Source organism: Zalophus californianus, chromosome 9 (assembly GCF_009762305.2).
Source record: "Zalophus californianus isolate mZalCal1 chromosome 9, mZalCal1.pri.v2, whole genome shotgun sequence".
NCBI classification, from domain to species: Eukaryota; Metazoa; Chordata; class Mammalia; order Carnivora; family Otariidae; genus Zalophus; species Zalophus californianus.
This window is the reverse complement of record NC_045603.1, coordinates 123,334,279-123,349,852: the sequence shown is the minus strand read 5'-3', so window position 1 is coordinate 123,349,852 and position 15,574 is coordinate 123,334,279. Positions and strand designations below refer to the sequence as shown.

The window sequence follows — 15,574 nt, the reverse complement described above, 5'->3', positions numbered from 1 at the left end:
TACATTGAAAAAATGGATTGCATTATGCTTCTCAAAAATAAAGCAATTAAAGATTTTATCAGATAAAATGTTCCTTCCTCAAACATGTTCTTCATCGTATAATAAAGTGTGTATATATGGATGGGGGACTGGAAATCAGATATAAAATCTGTAAGTACAGTATTTAGCCAAGATGGTGGTTCATTTCACTAATTGTAACAATGTGAATTCTTTTTCCCATGCAGTCATTCGAATGGCAGCTATTTCTAAAAGTGTAGATTGTTGTTCAAGTTTACGGTATCTTGGTGTGTGTGATCTGGGTAACTTTGAAATGAACCCATTTCACATGATTGGTGGTTTTCTTTTGGAAAAAAAAAATTGCTTTGGAGAAAGAATAAGTACTGTGTTGATCTTGCTTAAAAAAAAAAAAAAGGCAAAAAAACCAAGGATGGCATTAGGCACTCTTGCTGGCTGCTTCATCTCTGAGATGAGTAAAATCTCTGTGCGTTGCTATGGGAATTGTGGCTTGGAGATTCTGGCTTGAATGCATGGAAGGCCCTTATGTAATATTCATGGCCCCTACACAGTTGCCATAGTAGTTTACAGAGGAATGGCTAGGAGGCCTTGACTTTTAAAAAAAAGCAGTCTTTGCATACATCAAAACAGTGTTCTCACCTCAGCAGGCAGGGAAGTCATTTCCAGACCTGACACCATCTTGACTGCAAGACAGCCGTAAACAGCGGGAGCAAGGAACTGATAAGGCAAGGTGTGGCCCGGTTGCCATCAACTAATCTGCTCGACCAGGCTTCACCCATTTAAAACCTGATGAGACACTGTGGATGAAGCTGGAGGACATTATGCTCGGTGAAATAAGCCAATCACAGAGGGATGAATTCCACTTTGAGGAAGCATCCAAAGCAGTCACACTCCTAGAAGCAGAGAGGGGAATGTTGGTTGCCAGGGGCTGGGAGGAGGAGGAAATGGGGAGTTGCTAATCAACAGGCAGAAAGTTGCAGTTATGCAAGATGAATAAATCCGAGAAATCTGTTGTGCGACATTGTGCCTAGAGTTAACACTACTATGCACTTCATATGTTAAAAGGGTAGATCGCTTGTGAAATGTTCTTACACAATAAAAAAAAATATAAAATTAAGTAATGGAGAAGATTAAACAACAGATGTATGACTAGTGAAGTTCATGGCCACAAGTGTGCAGTGTGGCTAATATATTTCGAGATTGAGAATCTGAATTCTTCTATATTTTTGCACCAGGGTGCAAAGAAGAGTCTGGAAAAAATGAAATAACAGTCTGTGTTCCAGAAATAAGAGTGTTTTATTTGCACTAATTTATTCATGTGATTTTCACATACCAAAATTAACCAGTTTCTCAGATTCATATCACATGATCATACAACCCACTGTCTTAGAGGTTTGGTTTTCCAAAGTCTTTAGTTATCTGATTGGGGAGTTTTTTGTCCATAACTGTGTGTTGTAAGTCCTCGATTAAGTGATGCAACTGTGTAGAAATTTTAAATATCTTTTAACCAGTGTGGACCAAAATCCTGTTTCCCGAATCAAACCAGGTTCATGTTACTTGTCATACAGACTAAAAAGTTTATCATTACAAATAATGTAGAAGATGAAAGAAAAACGAAGAGAATTTAAAACAAAGGCAAAACAATAGAAATGTTTCCTCTGTTTAATGAAAATGGTTAATTTACATCCATTTTTCTTCCTTAAAATTAGGTTGGTATCTTTTTTTTAAAAAAGATATATCTATTTATTTTAGAGAAAGCATGAGCAGGAGGGGCAGAGGAAGAGGAAGAGGGAAAAAGGATCTCAAGCCGACTCAGGGCTCGATCTCACGACCCTGAGATCCTGACCTAGGCTGAAACCAAGAGTCGGATGCTTGACGGACTGTGCCACCCAGGCACCCCATTAGGTCCATATCTTAAACCTTTGATGTATTCAAATGAGTTACACTAGGATAGGTGAGAATTTGAGTATCTTCTGAAAGACCATGGAAGGACTCGGATTTAAGTGTACTTTATGTGAACTCATGGCTTGGTAGGTCTGGTTTATTAATTCCAGGACCCCTGAAGAAGGAATGCAAAAGAGGGATTGGAGATGGCTTTCTCATTAGCCTATTTTTTTTTTTTTTTTTTTTAAGATTTTATGCTTGGGGCGCCCTGAGTGGCTTAATCCGTTAAGCGCCTGCTTTCAGCTCAGGCCATGATCCCAGGGTCCTGGAATTGAGTCCTGCATCGGGCTCCCTGCTCAACTGGAAGCCTGCTTCTCTATCTCCCTGCCACTCTGCCTACTTGTGCTCTCTCTCTCTCTGTCAAATAAATAAAATCTTAAAAAAAAAAAAAAGATCTTAAGTAATCTCCACACCCAGTGTGGGCTTTCAACTCACCACCCCGAGATCAGGAGTCTTTTGCTCTTCCGACAGCCAGCCAGGCGCCCCTCATTAGCTTATATTCTCTCTTTGCCTTCCACCGTGCTTTTGTGTCAGTACGACTTTGTGGGCCCTATTTTAAAACGAAGCTTTTAAAGTTTAAAAATCTATGAATTCATCGTTTAATTTTAGATCGTTGAAAACACCTTGCACGACCATCTTGGGAGCATCAGAAGTTTTCCGCGTTTCTGTTATAGCCATCCTAGATAGCATCCCTCCAGCAGGAAGGCTTCCTCAGTAGGTGGTGTGTCTCCCTGCCCCCCACAGATCACGTGCAGTAAGATCACTGGGCGAATGCCTGGGAGAAACCTCAGTGGTGCTTTCAGAACCTGGCCCTCTTTAAATATGAACTACGTTATCCATTAATTGTCCTCAAGAACAGGTCTGTGAAATAAGGTGATTGGCAAGGAGTGAGACTAGAGACGCTGCCTTTTGAAATTAAGTGACCTACAAAAGGTTCTATAACCAGGCACCCTGTGCTTCCAGTAAAAGCCAGTACCTTTTACTCGCACTTTGTTATGGTTTCTCTTAAACTGGTAAACTCTACAGTGAACAAATTATGTATGTATTTTCAGGCAAAGAAAAATCAGCTGACCTGACTTTTTTTTTAAACTTGTTTTCATCCAAAATGAACGTTTTGTTCCTTTTCAGTTTTGCCATCCTTTGCAAATCTTGCCTTCTTTAAGCTCTTTGATTTTTGCCTTCAAGACAAGGAATACATGGATTTAATTTATTCCCATAACGATCTTTTTTAAAAGCCTGCTTTAATGAGGTATAATTCACGCGTTTAAAGTATACAATTCGGTAGGTTTTGGTATATTCACAGAGGTGTGCAACCATCCTTACGATCAACTTTAGAACATTTTCATTGCCCCTTAAAGAAATCCCACGTTCTGAGATAGAACTCACTCTTTCTTCCCAACCCCCTCAGGCCTAGGCAGCCACTCCAGCTTTCTGTCTCTAGATCCCGCATATAAACGGAATCCTGCAGTGGGTGGTCTCTTGTGACTGGTTACCTTCACTTAGTGATGTTTTCAGTGTTCATGAGCTGCAGTTTATGTCAGCACCTCGGTCCTTTTTATTGCCCAATAACATTCCATTTATTTATATATGTATATATCACATTTTATTTATCCATTATCATTTGGTGGACATCTGGGTTGTTTCCACTTTGGGCTATTGTGCATAATGCTGTGATGAACATTCACGTACAAGTTTTTGCATGAACGTAAGTTTCCATTTCTCGCACGTGTACATCTAGGAGTGAAATTGCTGGGTCATCGGACCCATTTTTTTTTTTCTTTTTTTAAATGAAGGAATACCGTTTTTCTTTTCGCTCTTACTCCCCGGAACTGATCCCTTCTGCTCTATGTGCAGAGACTCTGAGTTAGGAAGTCCGGATGTAGAAGGGATCGGAGCAGACATGAAGTAGGCTCAGTGCAGTATTCTTAGTAGAATGGATTACCGTGAAGTTTTAAATCCACCGTTCTCTCATCAGTGAATATCTCCTTGGTAAAGAAATTATATTAGGCACCGTTGGTGAGTACACGGGCTACAAGGCCAGCCTGCAGAAAGCTTCTACTGTTCGTTTAGGGAGAAAAGTCTTGGCCTTAAATCATGCTGATAGGTGGAGTAGAAGTACCATACGGGAGTCAGGGGCATCGGGGTGGGAAGACTGCCCCCTATTGGCGGAAACAGAAAGTCCTTCCAGCATGGACATGGAGTTTAGCGGATAAATAGAAAGCGGCCAGTGGCCTAATAAGGAATGTAAGCGAATACCAACATAAGGAAATGGTTGGCAGCAAGAAAACATGGAACCTTCTAGAGAAGTTTTTTTTTTTTTTTTGAGATCTTGCCAACTTGAAAATGTCTTAATTCTAGCCTCACATTTAATTCATAGTTTGGCTAGGTATAATATTCAGGTATGATGAATACTTTTCTTTGGAACTTTTTAAAGATGTTATTTTGTTGTTTTTGCCTTCCAACACTTGATATGCTCACCAATGTCATTGGGGTTTTGCGGGTTTTGGTTTTTAATTTTCTGCAGTATGTCAAGGACTGCTCTCTGCCTTCGGTATTTTGAAATTTTGCCTTGGTGTGGCTCTCATTTTTTGTGCCCGGCTTTTATGAACATTCATTGTGAAGGGCCCGTCAGTTCAGTTCTGAAAAAGTGACCGATTTTTATTTTGATCATTTTCCCCACTGTATGTTCTTTTTCTGGTTCTCTAGTTTGATTAGAGCTTTCTTCGGATTTTTTCTGTGTCTAGTCTTTCTCCACTTATCTTCAAACCCATCCATTGAAATTTTTATATTTGAAAATTTCTGATTCCCAAGAGTTTTCTTCTCCTCTCCCCTTTTACAGCTTCACTGTTCTTCTTCTGTGGCTGTAATAGTCTCTCTTACATCCCATGAGCTATTCATTTTAATTTTCCTGTACTGTCACTGTTCTTCAAACTTTTAAAATTTGGTATTACGTTTACATACTGGAGACTTTCTTCAAAGATGTGCTTTTTGGCTGTCTACAATGTCTTGCTCTTAATTATGTATAAGGCCCACTGGAAGCTCTAAGTCCAATGGGAAAGCTTCTTAGCTGCTGGTCTTTTATAGGTGGATTTGGGGGGGGGGGGCATGTCTTTCCTCTTGTCTGGTTCATGTTCTCAGGCTAGAGTCTCCAGCCTCCTGGTACTTTATGTTCTCACTCTTTCTATTCTGTTAATTTCCACTGTTACTTTCTATAGTCTACCTTTTTGTCGACTCTTCTCTCATTTCCTGTTCTTTTTGTCTGTGGGTTTATAGTTTCTCAAAAAAAAAAAAAATTTTTAGGAAGAAGTATATGTTCAGTTGACCATGTTTTCTTCCCCCATATTCATCAGTAAACATATTGTATAGAAAAGAGAAAACGTGTTTCTCCTATTGTCCTTGTCCATAAAAGCCTTAGACATTGGGAGAATCTGACCCAATTAGAAATATTCCCTGAACCAGCCTTTTCAGAAGAAAGAAAAAACATGAATATGTATATTCACCTTCAGCCTGAAGATGACCTTTTAATTCCAAAAGTGTTAAAACATGTTTTTAGAAAACGTGTCTGATTGAGTAAATTCTGTGGGAGGTAGGAGAGAAGCGTATGTATATGCCTATATTACATACTCTCTTAAACCTACCAGAGAGACTATTAGAATCAGAGAACATGTGGCAGATATTAAACAAGAAGGCTGTTCATAGGAAAACACTATGTTTAATTGGTGAAAATCCAGCAGAGCGCACTCATCACAGAAAACACAAATACAGTAGACATTCTTAGGACGATATTTTAGGCTACAATTATTTTCCCCTCACCGATCTCAATGCTGTCTTTTAATTTTTGCATGGAAAAATTGTCAACTCTCCTTGGCTCATAGCAATTACCTTCAGAATAGAAGTAGAAGACTGGCTAAATAGGTCTACTCTCCAGTAGCCTGGGTTAATTTAAATACACATTGGCTTAGATTGCCTTTTTTTCCTACCTGTAAGAAATCAAAAACTTGTGCATGTGACTAGGTAGGGATAGCCCTGAATGCTGGTGCTGGAATCCTGCTCATCTCACGTGGTAGGTGACAATAATGGTAATAACAGTAATGACAGCATCTATTGCGGGATCTCTGTTCATGATAGACACTTGGAAAGGCAGAAAAGGAAAATGCAAAGCTGTGTATCTTAGAGCATTTTGAAGTACTTTTGAGCAGTTATGACCATGAAGTACATACAGCATCGGATTGGTGCCTGGACTGTCTTGGACATCAGAAAAATCCTCCTTTGTTCTCTCTGCCAGCTTTTGCCACAGAACAAACTGCTCTCCTCACCTTGAAGTCCCCACCATTTTTCCTCAGGGCCCCATTCTCCTGTGTATCACTGGCCAGTTGGCAGGTTGCCTGGTGACCGGGTGATCTGGGATGGCCTCCCGCAGGTGTGCAGTTGGCAACTGTCAGCTTAGGGGGCTCCTTCTCCTCTTCTAGGTGGTCTCTCATCCCTCAGCAGGACGGTTGGCTCGTTCTCATGCTGGTTTCAGGGCTACAAGCACCTGAGCGAGCACAAGCCCCAGGGGGATTATTCGAGTCCCTTCTGTGTCCTGTGTGCTGAGGCCCCATTGGTGACAGCATGCCACGTGGCTAAGCCCAGAGTCCATGGGCGAGGGGATGACCCCAGGACCTGGATTCTGCTGGCAAATGGTTGCAGCCTTTTTCTGCAGAGTCTGCCATCTTTTACTCCCTTCCCCTTTTGGAAAAAGAGCTACCTCCTTACCTTCTAAAAGAAACACCTGTCTTCCTTCCCACCCCATCGTTCCCTTCCTGTTAGTGCCAACCTTCCTTAACACCAGGTTCCGCCCCCCTGTTTCCAGTTCTTCATTTCTTCCCCACCTCTCTGAAACTCATTTCTGTCTGTCTCTACTGATAGTGACTGAACATCTCCAGGGACCTTCTAGTGAAGCCAGTTGAGCTTTCATCAAGTGTTCCCTTGACATCTCTGTAAGCCTCACCTTGTTTTTATTCCCTACCACATCCGCTTCCTGGCTACAACACAAGCCTATTTCTACTATCTCTCTGGCTCCTTTTCCATCTCCTTTCCTGCTGCTTTTATGGAAGTCCATCCAGCCACGTGCTCAATGCTCAGACCTTGACCTTGTGGCTTTCACTGCTTTAGGCATGCCATTGCTTTTCAGACTAATGGGTTCCTCAGGAGCTGCTGCAGAGGCAGAGGGGAGCCCAGCAGGTTGTGTTGTGTGCATTCTTAATGGATTTGGCCAAAGCAGCTTCCTCCATTCGTCTGACATACTGGGACTCCCGTGTATGTTTTATTTTGGATATAGAGCTTCACCTCCACACTGAGTTTTATTATTATTATTTTTTGATTTATTTATTTATTTTAGAGAGAAAGCACATAGGAGAATGAGGGGTGGCTGAGGAGCAGAGGGAGAAAGAGAAAATGCTGAAGCAGAATCCCCGATGGGCGTGGAGCCCTATGCAACGTGCAGTGCTCGCCGTGAGGCTCAATCCCAGGACTCTGACATCATGACCTGAGCCGAAATCAATAGTTGACTGCTAAACCAACTGAGCCACCCAGGCGCCCCTGCACAAGGATTTTTTTCAACCACTGCTCTCTTTCCCTTTACGGTCTTGCACTTGCCACGTCTTCCACGTTTCATCTGCAGCACTGCCCCAACCTCTGTCCCTAGTGTTCATAATGTCACATCGTCTTCTTTGTGGCATCCCTATCAGTTCTGCCCCCCCCACATTTAAAATTGAGCTCCCCATTTTTTCTTTCAATCCCTTCTCTGCATTTTCTGACTTCTGTCAAGGTTAACATCATCCTCCTAAATTAGTCCAAGGGTTGGCAATTTTTTTTTCTGTAAAGGGTCAGATAGGATGTATTTTAGGTGCCTCAAGTCTTGTGGTCTCTGTCACTGCCTCAGAATGCCGGGAAATCTGGATTCAGATTCCACCTCTGCCGTGGACGGGCTGCTTGACTGTTCGGTAAGCTAGGTGTGAAGTTCAGTTGTAGTTGCGTGAGCTGGTGCATGTCAAGCTCAGGGTTCCCAGTCGGAACAACTGGTACCCATGGTTCCTGCCATCAAGTTCAGTGTCCACTGGGGAGTCTGTATTAGTTACAAAACCACTCTTTCTGTTTCTCTTTAATGAACACTATACACCTTTTGGTGACTGTCGTATTCAGGTTACTCATTTCTAACTCAGTGGTGAGTGCTGTCTGGCCGATCGGTAGGTCCAGTGGCTGCATGGGGAGGGATGGACGTTCACTCCGTCACATGATCTTTACAGCAGCTCACTATATCAGGTCAGATGGCATCCCATCCAACCCATGACCCAAGCCCATGTCCTGTCTCCTGATCTAGACCTTGAGCCCCTTGAGAGTAAAGATGTTCTCTGTGCTTCTTCTCACTGTACAGATTCCTGCCTTCATTATCAAGAGTGAGCTAACATGCCCTCTTGCTCTTTTCACGTCTTCTCTTCTAACACCTGAGTATTTTAGAGATAAAATTACATATCGGACTGTATGTCTTTGTGGTTCTCTTTATCTTGGCAATCTACCTAGGAGTATGGGTAAGAGTTACATGTTTTAAAGAGAGCCTGATACTCTATCTAATTCAACACTCTTAGAGTGGATTTATGGTTTTATTCACGAAGTTCTAGAGGGCTGAAGTTTGCCCATGTTTATTACAACTACACTCTTGTGCAAGAACCCTTATAAGGACTGTTAACATAATACAGACTTCTGGCTATTTCAGGGCCATAAATGGATTGGGAAGGATTATTACAAGCTTTGCAGTTCAAGCTTTTCTTTTTTTCTCCTTAGCTGTAACTGAACATCTTTGTTGTATCATTATAAACAGTTATAAATAGACAATTTTTCTCCTTTTTCTTTGCCTGATTTGAATGGGGAACACACAAAGACCTTTACAGGCCACTTAAAGTCTTCCTCTCTCTACTCTTGAGTTTGGTCCCAACAGCTAAATGAAAGATGATGGAAACTGTGAAACAGTAGAATTTATTCAATTCGTGAACATTTGATGAGTGGTTATGCTGTTGAGCTAGGAGCTAGAAGAAGGAAAATCAAAGATGCGTTAGATGTGGTTTCTCCCTCAAGAAACCCATGGTGTAATGATGCCAGACGTGTGTCACGAGAGTGATGTGTTAAGTGTTAAACTAGCAGCAGTGTGAGCCAGGTGCTGTGAGGGTGGTGAGCAGGTGACCCTCAGTTCTGGTGGGGACGAGGCGGGGCGGGCTGGAAGACACAAAGGGGGGGCAGTTGGGATTATAGATGCCTCCATTGTTATGTGACTGTCTCTTTGGAGGCAGAACCTTTGTTAACCCGCAGCATGCATTTCTAAGGTTTGCAGGATTGATTGCTAACCTAGGGGTCCAACAAAGGCTGTTGTTATTTTGGTTTAATTTAGTTTAAATCCTGCTTAATTCCAGTTTACCTTGAACTAACCACACTAACGGATTTTTTTTTTTTTACCCTCTTCACCATTTTGAAGAGTACAGTTCGTAGTGTTAACTGTGTTCACATTGTTGTATCACAGATCTCTAGAACTTTTTCATCTTGCAAAACTGAGATTCTATACCTACTGGACAACAGCTCCTTATCCTCCCTACTCCCAGCCCTTGACAACCACCATTTTACTTTGTTTTCGTGATTTGGGCTACTCTTAGGTACCTCATATAAGTGGAATCCTACAGTATTTGTCCTTTTGTGACTGACTTATTTTACTCAGCATGATGTCCTCAAGGTTCATCCGGGTTGTAGTAGGTGCCAGAATTTGCTTTTTTTAAAGACTTTATAAGATTCCATTGTAGAGATACGCTGTATTTTCTTTATCCATTCATCTGTCAATAGACATTTGGGCTGCTTCCATCTCTTGGCTATTGGGAATAATGCTGTGTTTTGTTGTTGTTGTTTTAATCTTGGATTTTTTTTAATGGTCTTGTTAAGCCATTCTATCAGCAAGTAGTAATTAAAGCTGATGTTGTACAGTGTCTCAGTGCTGAGCTTCCCAGTGTATTTTACTTTGCTTGATCCTTTGCCACTACTGAGTGAGGAAGGGAGGGCAGATAGTTACCCCATTTTATGAATGAGGAAATCGATGTGGATATAGAAGGTTCTTGCCCAAGGTCATTGAACTCTTAAGTGGCAGAATGAGGACAACCTAGGCTTTTGGTAGGATTCTCTTACATTCTTTCACCTCATCAGTGAGCACCTCTTAGAAAGATGTAAACCAAGAACGCACTAATGTTGCCTTTGTGTAATGTTCTGGAGGTATTAAAGGACTAACGCATATTTTTTTCTTTAATGACGGAAGCAAAAAAAAAAAAAAGGCAACCATTACAACAGTCTTAAAAATAAAAACGGCACCTGTGCTTTTTTCTTTTTTCCTTTTTTTTGCTGTTGAGTTAGCACAATTGGAGTTCACAAACAAAATATTCATCTTTATTCCCACATTAAGTTTTGCTTATGGTCCTTATGCCACTGATTTGGAATGAGTACAGTTTTAAGAGAGGAACTTTCAGGATGTATGTGTGTACTCTCTATTCTTGGTTCAATGGAATGTGCTTGAAAATATTTAAATAGGATCTTCCTATAGAGAAATGGGAAAATAAGCAAATATCTAGGAAATAACATTGTAAGAAGGATGTTAAACAGTTTAAGTAGGCCAAGGGAGAAAAGATTGAACTTACAATGAAACTATTTGAAAAGAGCTTTCAAAAGTGTCGTCCTGTTCCTACCAAAAACCAACCAAACAAAAACAAAACCAGGAATGATCTAAAAATCATAGCCAAAAATGTAAAATTAAGTGTTATAATTGACTAGAGAGAGTTGAGAATATGTTGTCAAGAAAGACTAGGAAACTGCCTCAGTGATGGTTTAAAAGAAATTTTTGTGGCTTAAGAAAGTGTTGTCTTTCTAAAAACTAAACCCTTAGGGGTGCCTGGCTGGCTCAGTGGGTAGAACATCCAACTCTTGATCTCAGGGTCCTGAATTTGAGCTCCCTGGTGGATGTAAAGACAACTTATAAAAAAAGGAAGTAAGATTTAAAAAAACAACTAAACCCTGTCTTTGGGAAGGGAGATGAAGGGCATTACAATTAACTGTCAATTATTTATGTTCTACTGCTTACCTGCTAGTAGTTTTTTCTACTGACACTTGCAAGAATGCCCATTGCTTTAAAAAAAGAAAAAAAAAAAAAAAGCGGGGGTTGGGGGGGTTGGTTCTTGAGGATTTGAGGCTAACACCATGCTTCCCTACTCTCTCAGCACCAGGTCAGGAAGAGTATTTGGCAGGAGCTGGGCAAAAATGTAGGCAGTCAAGTCTTCTAGACTTTGATGCTTTCTGGTTCTAGACTTTGATGCTTTCTGGTTCCATTCCCTGGATCTTAAACAATTGAACTCTCCCTTTTGTCTTCTTAAAGGAACTTAGTCATCCTTGAATGAATTCATTACTGGACCAGTTTTAATCTTATGTCGGAGTCTGCCTACATTCCTTACAGATGAAAGTCGCGTTACAAGTTTGTTTACAGGGCAACACAGCATCACACATTTGTCCAGAGTTAAAGCCGATCTTTGGCATATGCCACTTGCTGAATGGTGTGAGTTGAAGTAGTCTGAAGCATGTAATAGGTCCCCTAATGATGCACACAATGAGTATAGAAATCATTTGAATAGGTGATGATGTTCACATGCTAAATTACTGCATTATTCATATAACGTGCATGCATTTGGTCACCTCCCTTGTGGTGAGCATGATGCTAGAAGATAGGAAATCAGTAAGTCTTGCTCCCTGATCTCTAGGAACTCCGTCTAAGAGGACATTTAAATGTACCATATCACCTTATTCATCTCCTCCCTTTGAAATGAGAGAGGGAAATTGGGAGCAGACTGGGGGTCAGGTTTCACAGCTCCCACATGCACTAAGGTTTATGAACTGCCATATATTTTGTGCCCATTTGACCACATGCCTCAGAGGTGGCATTTCAGATGTGGCAGGGGTGTCCGCATCCTCTTACCCAAGCAACTGAAAGTCCGCTAAAGGGAGATAGCCCAACCTTAAATATTTTATATAAACTTAACACATTAATAAATGTATACCCTGGCACTCCTCTTTTGCTACAAAACCAAGGCGTGTTCTTTGAGGAATCTAATGGATGTTTCGTTGGTACCCATACAACCTTCTCCAGTATGGTGTACTTTGACATTCGAGTTTGACTCTATCCAAAGGGATTTGGGTTCCAGAAAATACGAGAAGAAATGAAAAGGATTAATTTAAAACCTAGTTCTTACTTACACCTTAAAATGGTACTCAAAATTTCTCCTATCTTGGTTTTACAAAACATGACCCATTTGTTTCTAGTCTTACACATTTTGCCAAATGTCCTGGTAAAATAAAAAGGCAAGATTTGGGGTAAAATGTAGCATCTTTATAATGAAAGAGGAGTTTGAGTGATGTTTCTTTTTTCCTAAAAGTGTGTATGTATATAAAATGTTTTGATCTTAATAAAGGTCAGTCAACTCTTATTAAACTCAAGCCCAAAAAAAACTATGAATTCGAGTTTAAAAACAAATGAACAGGGTACCTTATAATCTTGACCCTTGAAATAATTTTTTCTACTTCCCTGAAATATGTAGGCTGTTTCCTTGGCTGAAAAATGTTCATTGTAACATCACCAATATGGAATTCTTTTTTAAAAGATTGTTTATTTTTTTCTTAAGTGTTTCTTCATCTTTTCTGGATCACAAATGTCTTTCAATATATGATAAAATCTGTGAGCCTTCTCCAGAGAAGTAGTCCGTTTTCATCCTACAGCTGGGCTTATATTTCCAGGTCTTCGCAGACCCCTGAAATCAATGCATGTATCCTAAAGGTTTACAAAGTACAAGAACCTTTGTTGAAAATCCAGTGCCCCTCCACTTAGAATGGCAGATGCCTCCCGAGCTATGGGACATTACCCGAAGGAAGAGGCATGTTTTCCTTTGCTCTAGAAACTTGAGATTACCACATACATTCATCTTGGAGTTTTCCTTTAGCTATGGTGTTTAGTCTAGTGTGGAACCAGCGGTTGGGCAAATATACAATACTCCAAATACTTTCATGTGCTGTATTGCTGTGAAGGGTGTTCTAGTTTAAACAGTTGTCAGTGGCTAGCCATGTCAGGGTTTTTGTTTTGCTTTCAGATTTTTCAGTGACCTGTATGAAAATGAACAAAACTGAAAGATGCTTTCAAGTTGAGCAGATAGTGAGAGCTAATTTTTCTGTGGTTGGTCCTGGCTGCCTGCCTATGTTGGCTTTTTGGTCTGTGAGCTTCTGAGCTGCTTTATCTTGTGTTAACGCCCATAAAATATAATTTGCATATTTACTCTGTTTATTCTTGCCTGGATTATCTGTTTGATTTGGACACTGATGAGCTGTTTGAGGGGGGCCTGCCTGCAGGTTACAGAACATTAAGGGTGTCTGTTGCCTAATTGTCCTTTTCCCCGAGATGAGACTGAAACCTCCTGCCATTTTTATGGCCTTCTTGGAAAAATAATTGAAATATTACATATTCCCAGCAGCAGAACTTTTTCCTGCCCAGAGGTTTAGGATTCCATTGAGAGGTTCACTATATTCAGTAGCCATGGGCTCTGCTCTGACGTGGCTCATCACTCCGTCCCCCAACCCTCCCTCTCTCCTTGTCACCTCCTGCCCCAAACAACTTGTCCGTGTGTTCGTGCTTCTTACAACGGCCCTTCTTGCCCCGTGGGTTTTGTTTTTCTCCCCAGATATGTAAACTGGGAGCAACTTGAACTAAGATTGTCCTGTTGACATTTACAATTCACCTCCTTTGTGGAAGTGTAACAAGTATTTGTGGAGTGAATGAATCACATGATGCGGGAGTGATAGGGAATGTGTGAATGGAGCTCGAGACCTTTGGATGTAACCACATTTTGCCATCTGCGTCTCGTGACCGAACTATTTTAGGAGGTTCTATCTTGTCCCCACAGTTACGTGTGGCCTTGGAGGGGGGAACCGGGATGTTCGGTTTGTTTCTCCTTCTATTCCGGTGAGTGATATGCAGAATGGCTTTTGGTGACTCTGTGCATTTTTTAGTGAAAAACAAAAATTGAATAGTTTTTGGTGGAGATAACTGAAGAAGTCTTTTCAGAAACTGTTTGGTGGAAGCGGGTCCCCCTCACCAATGCTGCTGTGTAAGGCGAGGGAACATGTTGTAGGAACCACAGCTGAACAGAGGTGGTCTCTGCTGGAAAAAGAGGTGCTCCTCCAGGTGGCCAGATTCCTGACTCACAGCTGCCAAGACTTTCTGTTCTCGGTCATAGGCAAGAGTCCTTTCCAGCCCAGTTTCTGAGGAGCTGTTGTTCTGTTATGTAAAGATGAGTTTTTTTAAGTTGGGGTATCTTTTAGAGAAATTGAGGTCTTTATGTAAAATCCACCTTGTGTGTATTCTGCAAACCCGTTTCCAGAGTTCTTGGTCTTTTTCAGGTCTGATCGCTTTCTTTTTTGGAGTAATTAGTGAAGAAGAGAGAGAGTAATGTAAAGGACTCAAACATAAGTCCTAAAAACGGCTGATGGGTTCCTATGTGTAGACTATCTGATCATTCAGTTTGCTTTTGTTGTTGTTTTTAAATTTGCTTTTGTAACATGGGAACATAGCTGAAGAAAAAACTGATTATATGACTTCATCATCATAGGAAAGAGTTTGTCTTCTTAGGTACTGATGAATATGCTATAATTGAAGACTGATAAGGAACAGTGACATTTTTCTGCAGGTGTTGACTCTAAGTATATTATCATAGAAGTTTATTAAAAAGAGGACGTCACCCTCTCAATTATATTTTCAGGAAGTTAAATACTACTCAAAAAAGATTACAACCTGTGCCCCCACAGTGTTGATTGAAGATCAAGAGCGTTGCCGAAGACTGCCCTGTGGTCCTTGACCTTGGCATCCTCCCTATCAGAGATTATTGTTACCCCGAATTTGATGTTTCTCATCTCTCCTTTTTCATTCAATTTTGTCTTAACCATATATGTTTATATTCCATACAAAATACTGCTTTGTTTTTGTGTTTTGAACAATTGTTGAAATGACATCCTATTAAGATCTCTTGTAAATTGCTTTTTTTGCATAACATTACATTTGTTAAATTTATCCACGTTGACTTTTGTCATGGTAATTTGTTACTTTTCCCAATCTATAGTACTGCACCATAGGACACCCACAGTTGATCTGTCCTCCTGACAGTGGACAGTTGAGTTAGTACCTGCAGTCCTGCTGTGGAAATGTTTCTACTTATCTCTTGCTTACACATCTGTAAACATTTCTCTAGGATATGTATAACCAGCAGTGGAATTGTTGGGTCATAAGGTATGTGTGTTTTTGCTTACTGGATAATGGCATCTGGTTTTTAAAATGGTTGTCTTGGGGCCCCTGGGTGGATCAGTCAGTTGGGCATCCAGCTCTTGGTTTCGGCTTAGGACATGACTTCAAGGTCCACTACTTGCATGCTCTCTTTCTCTCTCTCTAAAAAATAAAAATAAAATAAAGTGGTTGTCTTAATTTGTACTCATACCATCATGGGAGGAGAGTTCCCTTTGCTCC

General features: G+C 40.8%; 1 protein-coding gene across 10 annotated transcripts in view; it reads left to right on the top strand.

The window, feature by feature from the left end:
• Window positions 1–15,574, top strand: part of CACNB2 (calcium voltage-gated channel auxiliary subunit beta 2) — a 389,518-nt gene that overhangs the window by 267,381 nt on the left and 106,563 nt on the right. The window lies entirely within an intron of this gene.